Here is a 17210-nt window from a genome sequence, read left to right on the forward strand (position 1 = left end):
TGCTGGGGGTGAATCCTACCTCAGCATGACTTAAGGAGGATTCAGGGTCGCCTGATCCAGCCCTAACTATAAGCTTTAGCACAAAGGAAAGTTTTAAGCCTACACAGAGCGGGTGTCTGTCTCCCAAATCCAAAGCTGGTTCCACAGAACAGGGGCCTGAAAACTGAAGGATTGGGAACAACAAGCAAGCCCGCAGTCAGAGAGCTAAGTGCTCTAATGGGGTGATATGGTACTATAACTTCGTTAAGATAAGATGGGGCCTGATTATTCTAGACTTGTATGTGAGGAGCAGGATTTTGAATTTGACTATGGATTTAACAGGAAGCCAATGAAGAGGAAATCTGCTCTCTCTTTCTAGTCCCTGTCAGGACTCTTGCTGCAGCATTTTGGATTAGCTGAAGGCTTTTCAGGGTTTTTTTTTTTAGGACATCCTGGTAATAATGAATTACAGTAGTCAAGCCTGGAAATAATAAATGCATGAACTAGTTCTTCAGCGTCACTCTGAGACAGGATATTTCTAATTTTAGAGATGTTGCACAAATGGAAGAAAGCAGTCTTACATATTTGTTTAATATTCAAGGTTCAAGGTTCTTTATTTGTCACATGCATAGTTATACAAGTATAACACACAGTGAAATGTAGCCTGACACGCTCCTCGACATGTGCAAAAAAATTGGGGGGGGGGGGGGGGGGGGGTGTAGAGGAAAAACATTATATATATATATATATATATGTAGTATATACATTGGGTGAATGTGCAGTAGTAGCAGCAAGCAGGTGAATTCTGTACATTAATATGAATAGACATCTGACTATTTTACAGGATAGACAATATAAACATATTTAAAATTAAAGGAATTGAAATGTACATTGTGCCTTGGTTTAGTGTCTGGAAGAGTCCTGTCTCAGTCAATTATAGATGATGTGAGAGGGCGGGTGTGTGTGTTTAGAGCATGGATGGCTTGGGGATAGAAGCTCCTCTTGAGTCTCTCTGTCCTTGCCCGGATGATGAGGAACCTTCTACCAGATTGCAGAAGTTGGAACAGTTTGTTGCCAGGATGGGACGGGTCCTTCAGTATCTGCGCTGCTCTAGTCCGGCATCTCCTGGTGTAGGTGTCCTGAAGCGGGGGGAGAGCAATCCTGCAGCAGCGTTCTGCTGTACGGATCACTCTCTGGAGAGCTTTTTGGTCCTTCACACAGCTGTTCCCGAACCACGATGTCATGTTCTGTGTGAGGATGCTCTCCACAGCGCCTGTATAGAAAATCCTGAGGATCTTTGGGGAGACCCTGAACTTCCTCAGTTGTCGTAGGTGATACAGGCGCTGCCTAGCCTTTTTGGTCTGGACCTGAATGTGGGCAGCCCATGTCAGGTCTGAGGAGATGTGGACACCAAGATACTTGAAGGACTGCACCCTCTCCACTGGAGCTCCATTGATGATAATGGGCTTGTAGTCTCTGTGCTGACCCCTTCTGAAGTCCACCACCAGCTCCTTGGTCTTGCTGACGTTCAGCTGGAGGTGGTTGTCCTGGCACCACGATGCCAGATTCTTCACTTCATCCATGTAGGCCGCCTCATCGTTGTTGGAGATGGCACCCAACACCACTGTGTCGTCAGCAAACTTCACAATGGTGTTGGAGCCATGGGTGGCCACACAGTCTGAAGTGTAGAGGGAGTAGAGCAGTGGCGAGAGGACACATCCCTGAGGTGCTCCTGTGTGGATGGTGATGCTGTTGGAGAAGCACCTGCCCACCCACACCACCTGAGTTCTGCCAGTGAGGAAGTCCAACACCCATGCACACAGACGGCTGTTAAGTCCCAGATCCCTCAGCTTTGTGAACAGTCTGCAGGGCACTATTGTGTTAAACGCTGAACTGTAATCAACAAACAGCATTCGCACATAGTTACCCTATTTCTTGTCCACGTGGCTGAGAGTGGTGTGTAGGACGTGGGCGATGGCATCCTCTGTGGATCTGTTGGATCTGTAGGCGAACTGCAGCGGATCTGTGGTGTCTGGGATGGAGGAGGAGATGATGTTCTTCAGCAGCCTCTCAAACACCTTCATTACTACCGAGGTCAGTGCAACTGGCCGGTAATCGTTCAGGGATGAGGGTTTGCTGTTCTTGGGCACAGGGATGATGGTGGATCTTTTGAAGCATGTGGGGACCACAGACTTCGCCAGGGACTCGTTGAAGATGTAAGTGAACACACCTGCTAGCTGGTCAGCACAGCAGCGCAGCAGACGGCCGGTGATGCCGTCTGGCCCCGCCGCTTTCCTTGTGTTCACTCTCCTCAGTGCCGCTCGGACATCATGCTCCGCGATGCTGGTCACCGGTCTGTCGCTGATGGCGTCACTGTCCTCGGTAGTCAGGCGGTAGATAGCATTAGCCGCCTGGCTAACCTCGAAATGGGCGTAGAACTGATTCAGCTCGTTGGTGAATGCAGAGTCGGCGTTGATCGGCGCAGTGTCCCTGGCTTTGTAGTCCGTAATGGTGCGTAGTTCGTGCCACATACTCCGTGTGTCGCCCTGGTGGAAGCGGGACTCCACACGTTCCCGGTACCGGCGTTTAGCATCTCTCACCGCGCGCCGCACGCCGTATGAGGCCGCTTTGTAGGCGCTCATATCGCCAGTGGCGAGACCCGCGTTGTAGGAGGCGGTCCTGGCGTTTACTGCAGTGCGGATCGATCTGTCCATCCACGGTTTCTGGTTTGGGAATGTGGTGACTCTCGCAGTGGGGATAATCTCCTCTGCTAGCATATTTACGAAGCATACTGCTACTTCCGTAAACTCGTTGATGTCGACTGCGCATGCTCTGAACATGTCCCAGTCTACGTCGTTGAGTGCGTCCTGTAGCGTAGCTTCTGATTGGGCAGTCCACCGTTTTACCTCCCTCGTGGTTACTTCTTCCCTCCGTATGCTTTGTTTATACTGGGGGATGAGGAAGATGGCGTTGTGGTCAGACTTCCCAAAAGCCGGGTGTGAGACAGCTTTGTAGCCCTGCTTGTATGGCGTGTAGCAGTGATCCAAAATTCAATCCCCTCTCGTTGGACACGAGACATGCTGGTAAAAGTTTGGCATGACTTGTCTGAGGTTTGCTTTGTTAAAGTCTCCTGCTACAATGAGGGCTGCGCCCGGGTCCTTGTTTTGAAGCGAGCTCAGAACATCATGTAATTCGGACAAAGCCATACCTGTGTCCGCTTGGGGTGGGATGTAGACCGCCGTGGCGATGACCGAGGTGAACTCACGGGGCAGATAGAAAGGGCGGCACTTAATGCTCAGGAACTCCAGATGTGGCGAGCAGCCACTGGAGAGAGTAGAAATGCTCCTGGCATCACACCACTTTCTGTTTACCATGAAACACACTCCCCCACCTTTGGTTTTGTTCGACTCTGCCGTTCTGTCCGCGCGGAGCACAAAGAATGAATTCGACGGAGTTACGGCCTGGTGGGGGTCAGCCATGTCTCCGTGAAGCACAGAATGTTGCAGTCCCTCATGTCACGTTGGAAGGTGACCCTTGCTCTTAGGTCATCGAGCTTGTTCTCCATGGATTGTACATTGGCCAGTAGGATACTGGGCAGTGGTGCGCGATGCGCCTGCTGTCTCAGTCTGTTCCTAATACCAGCGTGTTTCCCCCGGCGCTTCTTTGTTCTGCGCCTCGGATGAGCGGCCCATCCTTTGTTGTTCTCCGCGCCGCGTAGAATCTCTGGCGGCCAGGAAGGGTCGGGTTTAAAAGTGTCCAAGATTAGATGTGCAACCTTGGCACCGATGTTTATAAGTGATCCGCTGTCGTAAACTATAAGACTAGAGGATTTTGGGATGAAAACCAGAGCAAAAAATAGGTAAAAAACAAGAAAAGTGGATAGTCGGAGCGGAGTGGTCAGGAAGGCGTCTGGACGTGGCCGCGCCATCTTGGAAGATGTGCGTTGAAGGACATTTATTGGTCAAAACCAACTGCACAATTCCTCACAGCGTTACTGGAGGCCAAGCTAATGCCATCCAGAGTAAGAATCTGCTTAGATACCATATTTCTAAGATTTTCAGGGCCGAGTAAAATAACGTCAGTTTTATCTGAATTTAGAAGCAGAAAATTAGAGGCCATCCCGGACTTTAAGACATGCCTGCAGTTACTAATCGGTGTGTATACAGTGAAAATGTATACTATGCCCTCTAATGATACTGCCTAACAGACACATGTATAATGTAGCAGAAATGGTACCAGAACAAAACCCTGCGGAACTTCATAATTAACCTTAGTGTGTGAAGAGGACTCTCCATTTACATGCACAAATTGGAGTCTTTGAGATAGATGTGATTCAAAACACTGCAGCGTGGTACCTTTAACACCTACTACATGCACTAATTGCTGTGTTTTTCAAGCTGATAGTAGAAAAAACCAGCAACTGGTTATCCAGTAAGGGTCTCCTGGCTAGACCCCCCATGCTAAAACCAAGCCCTGGAATGGCGTGGCTACGTCTGCTGCCTCATACACAAGCATTTCACTACATGTTGTACTGTGTATGTGACAAATAAAATTTGAATTTGGTCTGTGCTTGTTGTTGGTGTCGGATTTAAAACATAATGGTGACAAACACTGGATCGAGGTGCCCCCTCTTAATATTTGCTTGAGCTACAACAGACTCTAGAATCTCCACTGGTGAGACAACAGTACTAACCAAGTACCTTGAATCTAGTTCAGACAAGCAAAATGAAAGCAAGACTCAGAACATCTTGATGTAAAATGTCGCTGGAGTTTTATCTGATGGATTACATAGCCACAAACCTCTCAGCAGAGGAAACATAGGCAGGGTGTGTAATTTAATCTCTTCAGACAGGCTGCAAGACATGTTGAGCAATATGTCAACATTATTTCTGTTTTTTTGGATACGAGCTTAAATAATGTCCATGCAGTTAGAGATTAATAGCTGGCCTGATGAGGAGAGTCAATAATAAAATTATGTCCCTAAAATTTAATCAACGTTACTTCCTCATTGTGTGGAAAATAGTTTTGTTTTTAACTAATTGGTTGTTTATAAATTGCTGCATTTATGAGTGCAATCTTTTATGTGAAATAGCACTACATAGTTATTTTAGATCACTTGGTACAACATTGCTGTCTCTACTCTCAACAATACTCATTAAACAGTGAGGCTTAGCAACATCACCATAATAAACCCTCATTGAGTGGTTTCTCTCAGGATGACAAATCCACAGAGGTGATGGATGAATACTCATACCTATCATACTGGATAGGCTGATGAGGAGGTTTAGTTTGGAATGTTCTCTACTAGTTAAGAGGTAATGAACTGGATTTCTTGATTTTTTTTGTGCTTTTGGGGAGTTTTTAGTTGATTGTCTGACAAATTATATGGTTTTACTAAAAGACTAGAAAGTCTGTGGTTTCATTTGGGTGACTGAAATCCATATAGTGCATCCTTTCATGGATTCAGCTTACTCACTATGATAACTCTCCCCTCTCATCCAAATCCACCACATCATTGTTTTTTGTACCTATGTTGCTGCTCTCTCCTCAGTATAAAAAAAAGACTAATACATGAAAAAGTTAACTAATGGTTGTATCAAAACATTGCTGCATTAACTATACTTCATATCAGACACAGCCACCCACCTGTTTGACATACGATGCTCCAGCTCCATTTTCAGCATTTTTTAAATGTGAGACTCCTGCAAAGTGAAAAGAGAAAATAAACACATTTCACTAAACTGATATGCAGCGGCCTCCACTGGCTGCTTCTGAAAAAGAACTGCCAGAGTTGCACTGATCATTATCACTGAACCATTTTCTATTTTGATTTAATCTGATTTAACAAGAAATTTGAAAAGATAATCATAACTTGTATTCAGAAGTATTCATATATCATGGGATGGAGAATTTGGGGACTCTGCTAATGTCACTCTGTCTGCTGTTGATTTTTAGATGTTATCTGTGCAAAATATGGAAGAATCTCAATATTGTCTTATTTTTGAGAAATGAAAATGAATGTACTCACGTTTATAGATAAGGAATAAAATGATTGCAAATATCAGCTGCAACCCAGCCACACGTAGGATCAAGGTCATCACTACATCACAGAAATTTAGACCAGAAAATTATTCAGCAACTGCCGGTGCTGAAGAACATAGGAAAGATAAACCTTTTGAAAGTTTTGAGACTTTCACATCATCAGTTTATTTCTATGTTTTCATAAACAGCGTGAACGTCTTAATCCAGCTTCAGCACTTGCCTTCATAGCAGATTTAAGATATTAAATAAATTAAATAAAGTCTCTCACCAGAACTCTGAGGAGCTGCGGTGGTTGCAGTGGTTAGAAGACCTGTTTCAGAGAAAAACCACAGTCCTCACTGTTAAAGCTTTTTCTTTATGTTGTCATAAACAGCGTGAACGTCTTAATCCAGCTTTGTCACTTCTTTTCTGTATTTTTAAGATACTAATTAAAACCATCTCTTGCACAAGTGAGACATAAAAGATGTTTACCTAATGCAAGAGATAAATTAAATATTATTGCTAACATTATTTTGTAAGACTTCTATGAAACTCAATAGAACAGAAACATGTTAAGAATTAGTGATAAATTGTACAAGCAACTTACCTACAGTCAAATTAAATCCATCAAAGAAGTCGTCATGTGTTTGGTTGTGTTTGTGAGGGACTCTTGCTCCACACCAGTATATCCCACCATCGTTTGCTGTTACTTCTCTCACTGTAATGGTGATACTCCCGCTGTTCTCTTTCATTATAAACCTCTGGTTCACGTCAGGCTCTGTGCTGGTTACTAGCTGTTTGCATACAGTTGAATCTTCTCCTTTGCAGATGAATTTTATACATGAGGAGGCATCCTGGTTGTACTTACACTGGTATGTGAAGTTCTGTCCAATAGTTGGTGTCAAAGGTTCAATATCTGAAGACAAAAAGACAAATATTTGCCTTCAGCTTATCAGCCAGCTTTTATCATTTAAACCTCAGAGACTGAACATGTGGAATACTCACCTATAACTTTCAGGTGTACTTGTGTGTGTGATAATCTGTAACTTCCATCATTTGATTCCACTCCACACCAGTAATCACCAGCATCCTGTGAGGTCACATGACTGATGGAAATGTTCAAGGCACGGCTGCTGCCTGTGAGAGTAAACGTCCCTTTTGACGTTGATAAAATGTCCTCACAGGCAAAATGTTTCTTTTTACAGAAGAACTTTATGTGGGACTCGTAAACATCTGGATAATCACATGTGATGGTGCTGTTAGCTGTTCTGTACACGCTGAGAAATGTTTGCAGGCAGTTTGCATGCTCTGTAAACAAATCAGAGAAATAAAGTATTTAAAATTTAGCTCCATAGGCAGTGACTTTAAATCGATGAGGACTCGCAGATTATGGAAATTGATTAATATATAATAATAATAATAATTATTATTATTATTATTTGAACAGGTGTCACATTTCTTACCAGTCTCCAGTTTTCCTTCCTGTATGTCAGATGAGTTCGATCTTTGAAAAAACCTGCACCTATACTCCCCAAACTCTCGCTCTTCAACATGTTTTATTGCAACCTTGAGATTTTTATTTTTTGTATCATGGTAGAGGAAAAATCTGCCATTTTCTTCCCACACGTCCTTCTTAAAGGTTTGTACAGATGTTCCACTGGAAAGAACTACATCAATGTATTGATATTTGTTTATTTGTTTCAGGATATTTGCAGGTGATTTCAGCCCATTGATGGTGACATGCTCTCACTTCAGATTCAGCCTCACAACCTGAAAATGAAAGAAAATAAGCTGCTATGCTTACAACCTTTTTTGAGTTTGTGAGCCTCGAGCTTTGTGTAATCATAGATGATTTTTGTATTACACATAGTTTTTATACGAACAGATTAAAAAAGGTCAAACTAGAACTAAAACAAACTAGAACAAAATGTGTTGAAAAAAAACTTTAATAATTAATATTCAAGTCTGTTATCACTGTAAGCAATTGTTAGTAATCGTATTACCTGTGGTCAGAGAGAGGATGAGTAGGAGCAGTAACTTCATTATACTGGTTTTGAAGCTTTATGTCTTCGTTGTTTGTCTTCAGTTTGTGTCTCCAGTCTGTTGCTCGGCAGTTTTGTTTGCTGATTTTCAGTTTTGTGGCCAAAATTTTTCACTCCTACCGTTCTAACCACCCCTCCCTCTTCCTCTCATGGCCCATTCACCACCGCCCCGTCTGACAAACACAAACACAACTTTTTGCATTAAACAGGAACTAAGTGGCTCGTTTGGGTGTGAAAAGGGCAGTTTGGTAGAAGCATGTGACTGAACATCAGAAATAACTTAATAGTTCTATAATAAAAACTAGGAATGGAATCAGTTATAAGTAAATGAATCTCTTTACACTGCAGACTGAAACGTTTTAGGTTTAAGGGCAGGAGACTCGGTTCATTTTTAACAACACTCTGTGCTTAATGTGTCATTAAATACATAATGAAGTATCCAGATCTTTTTCATGTTTTTGTGAGGATAATGGTACGTTTAATGTACCATTATCCTCACACACACACAGACCCAGGGGGATTGCAACTCGGAAGTGTTCCTGTTCCTGTGGTGTTCCAGCCACACCTGCTGCTCATCACCTGCAGCCAGCTGTAGCAGATTACTCTCATCAGGAGCAAACTAAGAGTGTGGCTGAGCTCCAGGCAGTGCGGGATTCTTGAGTCAACCCATATGGAAAAGAAATAGAAAAAACTTCATATAAGGCTCATATGATTTACTCATGAAAGTGGCCACTTTGTCATTACTTTCATTATATTGTTTTAGGAAGTATCCAAAACATACAAGTTTCATTTATATAATTTTTCAAGGGATCTTATATCTGTTTTCAGTCTTATATGCTTTTCATACAAGTTTCACACAAGACAGATACAAACTTTATATATATATCTTTTCCATATGGGAAACCCGTTAAGTACAGCCGTCGACTTATATGTTTCAATGAGTAATGACCTCGCTATCAATTGTAGATCACCTGCTGAACTGTGTGTGTGTTTGTGTCACCAGGACTCAGAGTGGAGCGTCTTACCACAGAGAGAAGTCACGGGTTGGATTTGGGAGTGGCCATCTTTCATCTTTAGGAATATTTGCAGTGTTAGAGTGAGATGTGTTAAATGTTGCCATTATTGTACTTAAATTTGTTTGCCTTGGTTCAAACTGTATGATCAAAGTATTCTTCTGTTTCTATTCTTATCCCCCACCTACATCTGCGTGGGGGAGGCTGTTGGTAAGTGTTTATGGCGAACCATTAAAGTTAAGCCGTATCTCAGGTGTGGGGAGCTGACCTTGGATAACTAGGAAATATGGGTTAAACAGTTGTAAGCATATTTTGTGGTGGCAGGAAGTCACTAATACAGAGACACATTCATTCACATGTTCGCACATGCATACAAACACATACTTAGCTTTATGGCACACTATATGGGTTTTACATTGTGTAACCAATTTAAACCAGTTTCACTGTGTTTGTATACCCCGGTGGTCAATAACAGAGCCTGCAAGGGGAATCAGTTTGAAGTCATCTCAACTCTTGCCGGGACTTCCCTCCGCTAGCAAGTGACAACGTACGGAGTGTTCTTGCTTTTGTCCACCAGTGACAAACCTCTGCGCCAGCCGAGGTCTGACATTAGACCTAACATGCACTGTGTGAGATTCATGGAGGAATCGCACGGGCGCCACAAGTGCTGAATGCTGGACATTGTGTTTTTCTGTAAATAAAGCCTCAATGCCTCTTCATCAACGTCCTGCTTTGGGCCCAATTTACCTACCTTCATCTGCTTCTCTCTGCTGGATGCCTCTTAACAGCTGTGACTGTAAGAAGAGAAGTGTATGAAACGCTCTAATGTGCAAGTGAGCAAGCTTTACTGGGAAAACAGTTTCGTTATCTAATCAAACTTTATTTAACTCAAACTAGAAACCAATACTTACTCAGTGGCTCTCCAATGTGTAGCTTCAAGTTTAAGAGAACAAATTTCTGGTCACCTTTTTTTGGACCTCCAACTTTGCCTTGGTGCCTTGAGCAACTCCAACTCAGATAATCCAACTGGGTAACAGCAGTGATGATGACAATAAAAAGGATTATCAAAAAAGAAAGGGAAACGTCTCTCACAGCATGTGTTCTTTTACAGAACTGCATTTAACAAGTAAAACAAATATTATCTATTTTAGATTTTTTATATTATATGTTATCCGTTTCCACAAACACAATATCTAAAATCTGATTTTATTTTTTAAAATATAAATTAAGGATGAATTTGATATCAGGAATATGTTTTAAAAAGTTGGTGCATGGGTCTCCCATCACCTCGTCTTTCATCAGAAGTCTTTGGAACAGAATTCCACTATTTGGTTCCCTCAGTCATGGCCTCTTCATGCTTATTGGGGTTAACAGCATCAGATTGCTTTATTTGCTGCTTTGATGCTACAAAAACATTCCATGAAAATTAGTTATTCAATTATTCATGGTATGGGCTAGAGGTAAAAATCCATGGCTTCCTTAATTAAATACATTTTAATGTACAAAAATACATAAAAAAAAACCCCACAAAGATCACACGGCAGCTCCTGCCTGGGTTCGAACCAGGACTCTCATCAAATAGCTTGAGTCTAGCTAAGACAAGCAAAATGAAAGCAACACTCAGAACATTGTTCTTTAGATTATCTAGCCACCAACATCTCAGTGGAGGAAATGTAGACAGCATTTAATTGGGCTAAAGAGAAATGAATTCCACATAATTTCGGAATCATGTTGAGTTTATTGAAGTTTTAGAGATGCTGCAAGTTTATTGGAAGAGAGTCTTTGTCTTTCACAGAGAAAACTAGCATTAAAAGAAAGGGGGGGGGGGGGGGGTGTAAAACAACTACATCTTTTAAAAAGGCTCGAGGCCGACATGACATGACTCTAAAATAAGACATCTAAACATTGTATTTACTAATCTATGTAAAAAAAAGTGTGGTAGTGAATAATACCCACTTTACTTCTGTTTTTGTATTTGCTGTTTATTTGCTCTCAGACTGTTTAACGTCTCTGGGTTGCAGCTGAAAGAATAAGGCTACAATTTTTGTATATTGATTTTCTAATCTCACTACAGACCCTAACACTATGTTCAAAGAGCTATTATAAATGCTATATAACTGCACAGCACTATTCTAACATACTGCTGCTTTGGTTGTGAAGTCTGCATTTATGTGTCTAACCTCTTGGTATATATAGATTGTTTTTTCTAAAATATATCACTCTGTTGACAGCTCACCTGTCCAAGTTTTATAATTGTTTGTCATGTACTGCCAACGACACTCTTTCATGCTCAGAGTTGACTCCTGGACTTCATTTGATTGCTTGAACTGATGATTGATGTTAAATGAAACTGAACGATGGACAGATATCACGGCTACGTGAAACTTGCTTTATTATACAGTCAACAAAACGACATATAATTACAGGTTAATTCTTTAAGGACACCTCCTCTGCCGAATAACATTTGAACATCTTAAAATACATTATGATCTCTTTTTTCTTTAACAAAAAATACACAAATGGAGCTTGACATAAATATAAACATGATTTACAATAAACAGCAATCGATGAAGCTTCAACCCTGTCATGATCAAGGGCAGATTTCTGCTCAGAAACTTTTGAAGCAACCAGGAATTAATTTTTAAGCTCTTTCCTTCAAATTCATTTTAATGGGATAAACTCCTCAACGTCTAAACAAACATTTGTACAGAACAATACAGAACACATAAAAACAAAGGCAGATATATAACTAATTCAGAAAAACAACAACGGATTCAGCTGCTAAAGACAAACAAAAAACTAAAGGTGACAAATTCCAAACAGCAGGAACCTAAAACATAAAGGTTTTTCACAAACTTCTGTCAGTACAAAAGAGACCTTAACGAGGATCTCAACAGAACATTTTAGAGCACGACTTGAAACAGAAGGAACAAAAAAATTGTTTTAGACAATCAAGATAAGAAAATCAAGTCAAAGTCACTACATTTAATGATGATTTGGTACGAGTGGTATATCAAACTTATGTCTTAAACCAAGGTGAAGATGTAAGTCTGTAAGATGACAGAGTCTGTAAAACATATATATATATATACAATATCAAGAAAATGAAGACAATCTTTGTCTAATGTTGAATGAAAACAATGATCATCTCTGGTGAAGCGCAATAAGAGAAAGAGGAGACTGAAACCACATCAGTGCATGCTGGGAAAGACCAATAACACTAAGCTCATCTAAAGAAAGAAGAATGAACTTGTATTATTATGTTGCTCTTTCTTGTTTGTTTTCTCTTCTGTTTTTTTAATCCATACAGGTGATCCAGGTGTTTGTGTTTGTTTTTCCTTTTTTTTCTTCCCCCCTTTCTCACCATCTCTTCTCCCCGCTCTATTTTCTTTCTCTCCCTCTCTTTCTTTCATTCTTTCTCCCTGTCCTATCCCCCAGTCATGTCTGTCCTGTCTGTAACAACCGAAAACCAAATAAAATAAATACATAATTATAATAAAGGTTAATCAAATGGACCAATATGGCAAGGCCATGATGATCCAGTTGGTAAAGTAAAGCCGCTCGGCATCTTTCTTGGCCTTCAAACAACAATTCTGATGGCTAAAGATCCAAACGGGACAGGCACAAAAAAAAAGAGAGAAAGAAAGAAAAATGAACCAAGTCAAAAGCTTTAGTCAGACCTACAACTATCACCACTTTAAGATGACCACGATCGGCAGAGAACACGGGATTTTAAGAGAGCATTAGTTGGGAAGTATTTCAATCTGAAAACCAAGTTTATGCTGTGAGAGGATACGATTATTATTAAGGTACAGAAATAACTGATTATAATTTTTTCAGTCACTAAATGAAAGAATGTGATTGTGGATAAAAAGTGATAGAAATGAGATAAGTGAGATAAAGTGAGGACCACTCAGCAGGGGCTTGAAGTAGAGCCACTCCTCCTCCATGAAAGGAGCCACTGGGAGTTCTAATTGAAAAAGGGAAGGTAGGGAAGAAATTCCCTCTACTCAGGCCGCCCATATTCTTCTCTTCTTTCACCGGCTCCACTTAGTTCAAAACGCAGCTGTCAAATCGTACTAGTCAACTTACATTGGCTCCCTGTTGAAGATCGTATCAATTTCAAAATTATCTTGCTTACCTTTAAAATTCTAAACAATTTGGCTCCCAGCTATCTGTCTGAACTCCTCCATTTGTTTATTCCTAATAGAGCAGTAAGATCTTCCAATCAGATGCTTGATGCAAATGAGGTCTCGTCTGAAGTCCAGAGGTGATCGGGCCTTTGCTATCGTAGCACCCCGACTCTGGAATAACCTCGCTCCTTTATTTGTTCCTTCGAGTCCATCCAGTCTTTTAAATTGCATCTTAAAACTTATTGTTTTAGTCTGGCTTTTAATTCAAACTAGTTGGTAATTCCGTGGCTAGTTATGCTGTTTACCCATATTGTTTTCTTGCCCTCCTTTTCACTGTTTTTATTCTAACTGTCTTATACTATTGGTCTGACCAACTGCAAAGCACTTTGATCAACTTTGTTGCATAATTATGTGCTATAGAAATAATTTTTGATTTTTGTTGATTTCAAGAATCACACTGTGGTTGTACAGCAGAGTAATGTGTGCACTTTTGCAGATAGATGACATGAGTGATGAAAGATAAACATCAGGATTGTTTAGGATTTTTTAAATCATTGCTAAAATAATATTTACAGTAACCTGATTTTGACTTTTGCTAATGTTAGTTAGCTGAAACACACGTCTACACCCCAGCCCAAGCTGCCTGAGCCAACCCATGATGGGTTTAAACTTGAACAAGTCTAATCCCAAAGTCCAAACAGGCTGGTCAGCGGGAACGCCTGTTCAAACGAAGCAGCATCAAGTGTGCCTTGTATCGCTGGGACTCTACCAGTTGATATCTAAGAGCTCAGTATGGATCAGTGTAAAAAGATCGCAAGTCCTCACATTAGTTGAGTGATTTCTGTCTCCATCAAGCCAACATCTAAGACGTTTGGTGTCAGTCTTAGATGGACTGATGTAATAACACAGATGTAATGACCTGAATTCTTGGCCATACAGGTTCTGTAATTTATACATTTCTAACAAGAGAAATGAACTCTAATTCCCGTTTTAGTTTTTTCCCGTCCTTTTGACTCTGGAGTACAAAGACTCCTCAGTAGGTCTGTGTAGCTGATTAACAGATGAGTTGGTCGGACGTTTGCTGAACGTCACAGCAGAATATTTGTAGGCAGAGGAGCTGGGTTTGACAGTCGGTGTCTCACCACCAGCTCTGTTAGACCTGCTTTGAAAGTTGATGGTAGAGTAATGCAGTGAGTCAGGCTGGTTTGGGGGATTCACAGTGAGATAAACTGTGTTTGTTGCAGTTTCTGAGTCTGGATACTCAAGGTGCTCCTGGAACTCTTCATAGATATTCTCCTGCAGGAAAGAATGAAAACACACCGTTGAACAGTTTATATTTGATCTAACAGGAAGCCTTTTCCATGCAAAGTGCAAATAAAATTCCTGGCCAACTCATTTCAATTGTGACTTTTCTTGTGATAACATTATCAAGCAAGATGCAGTTAGCCAGCTGGCTACAACTTAACATTGATGCACTGATCTGGCAACGGTTAGGTCATAATTTCTCGAGCATATTCACACAAGATCATTAAGAAACTGGTTTCCTCTAACAATCACATTTTTATTGGTAAAATGGGCTTCATCACATGAAAGCAAGAAGCAACCCAGCTGAAAAATCCCCACCCAAAAGTGCCAGAAACCTGAGCTTCTCTCCACCTGCATCTTACCCCAAAAGCAAGGTAATCTCCATAAACTACCACGTTATAATGATCACCAATACAGGATTAAAACGCCTGAACAAAAAGTGGTTTTGGCCTCACTGTAGTTTCTCCAAGTATGACAGCTCTATGGAGGTCCCCGCCTCTCCTCCAGTTGTACACTGAGCAGTGGCTCCCCACGAGTGTGTGTGCTGAGCCCACTGCTCTACACCCTCTACACTACAGACTGACCTGCGCTGCAGCTGTGTTTTCAAACAAAAACAACAAGCACTGATGAATGGAAGGTTCTACCTTTTCTAAAGAGAGAAAAATCCTGCATTTCTCTGCTTTCCAACTTAATGCTTAGTTATTGTTACTGTAACAAGCTCAACTGAGGAGACACTCCCAGCTCAACCATCTGACTTCTGAGGCATTACATTAATAACTAATACATTACAATACAATAGAGTGAGCAGACATGACACATGGCACAGCCTAAGTCACTCACCTCTTTTATATTCTGTACTGCTTCATTTCCTGTGTTTTGTAATTTTGAAATTCCTGCCAAACAGAAAAGAAATAGTGCAAATTGAACAAATTTCTACAAATCTCATAAAAATTAATTCGATTTCTTCCACGAGCTCAATGACCTTTAAAGAAAGAACTGTAAGAGTTTCATTGATAATGTAGTATTTACATATTACATATTAAAATATCAATTTCAAAAAGCAAACAAAAAATGAATAGAAGCTGCTAACATCATCCTGTCTGCTGTGGGATTTTAGACATCATATGTACAAAACACAGGGAAGGAAGAGATGGTTGCTGCACAAATGAATAATAAAATGTACTTACGTTTGTAGATAAGGATCAAGACGATCACAAACACCAGCAGCAGCAGCAGCAGCAAAGTGACACAGACGATCACAACAATCACTACATCTGAGGAAATGAAGGCAAACAAAAAGTCAGCATGGCTTTATCTCCCAGACTGTGGACGCTTGTGCAATTTTATTTGAGACTGTAGAGAAATTTAAATGAAACTGTTTTTTTAAACCTCGTGAACGTCTTCACCTCACTCGTGTTCAGCAACAGTTTTAAAACATTAAATGTATGGAATGGGTCTTGGTTGGAACTCAGTTTATCATGTTCGTAGTGACAACCAAGAATTAAAACATTAAGTGTAATCTCTTACCATGACTTTTAGAAGCTGCATCAGGTGCTGTGTTTGCAGGCCCATCTGTTTATGAGGAAAAACGTTTTATTTTCTTCATATAAGACAAACAAATCAAATATAAATGCATATGCAATGTTCAGTCGTGTTCGGGGAACAACCAACAAACTCTGAGCCTGGAAGCGAAGACAACAGGCAGTGGTGTATTTTATAAGAAGCTTGGATAAATAATCTGGGGCTGGCCATTTAGTGCTCTATGTTAAAACAAGAATTCTAAAATCTATTGGGAGCCAGTGTAGATAATATAAAATGGGGGTAATGTGAGCACGCTTGCTAGAGCATGGTAGTAGCCTGGCCGCTGCATTTTGTATAGCTTAGAGGCGAGAAAGAGATGATTTGTCCAAGCTGGTAAACAGGGCGCTACAATAATCTAAACACGATGACACAAATGCATGAACAATGTTTATAATTCAGCTGAGTAACCCATATGTTGGAGTTTAGAAATGTTCCTTAAATGAGAAGAAGCAGGAAGGAGGTCCAGAGAAGAATCAAAGCTTACTCCAAGATTTCGAATATTTGACTTGGCAGAAGGAAAGAAAGAGGCAATAACTTGACTGATTTTAGACTGTAGTTCTTAAGGAGCTACAGTCATGGTCTCTGTTTTATTTTTGTTTAAAACATGGTAATTGTTAGAAAGCCAATCAGAGATTTGAGTTAAACACTGGACTAAGGTGGACAGCCTACCCAGCTGGTGAGGCTTACAGGACATATGCAGCTGAATGTCATCGGCATAGACATAATAAGATTGAATTATGCCAGCTAAAGGAAGAATATAAAAAGAAAATCATAATAGACCCAAAACTGAACCCTGTGGAACCCCACAGGTTAGGGGGGTAATGTTAGAGGTAAACCTGTCAGTCCTAACAGAAAAGGTCCTATCTGATAATTAGGAAGAAAACCAGGCAGATCCAGATAGGCCAGCCAAAACCTTCAACCTGTAAAGTAGAATTTTATGGTCAATGGTATCAAAGGCAGCATGGTGGTTAGCACTGTTGCCTCACAGCGTGGGTTCTCCCCGGGTACTCCGGCTTCCTCCCACAGTCCAAAGACATGCACTTTGTGGGGATAGGTTAATTGAAAAATCTAAATTGCTGTGTGGGGGGGGTTCGACAACAATGAACATTCCTTGGACCAAGATTACGAACTACACC

At 40.9% G+C, this 17210-nt stretch overlaps 1 protein-coding gene and 1 long non-coding RNA gene across 6 annotated transcripts in view; both read right to left on the minus strand.

The window, feature by feature from the left end:
- The window catches only part of LOC120716976 (centromere protein P), a 142350-nt gene that overhangs the window by 104353 nt on the left and 20787 nt on the right, over positions 1 to 17210 (minus strand). The gene's annotated exons all lie outside the window — the stretch shown is intronic.
- LOC120717024 lies at positions 15337 to 16446 on the minus strand. The gene is made up of 3 exons (XR_005692074.1): positions 16021 to 16446; positions 15681 to 15767; positions 15337 to 15386 (listed from the first exon to the last, which is right to left on the minus strand). It is a non-coding gene; the product is annotated as an uncharacterized LOC120717024 (long non-coding RNA).

This window comes from Simochromis diagramma, unplaced genomic scaffold (assembly GCF_900408965.1).
Source record: "Simochromis diagramma unplaced genomic scaffold, fSimDia1.1 OVJJ01000320.1, whole genome shotgun sequence".
NCBI lineage: Eukaryota > Metazoa > Chordata > Actinopteri > Cichliformes > Cichlidae > Simochromis > Simochromis diagramma.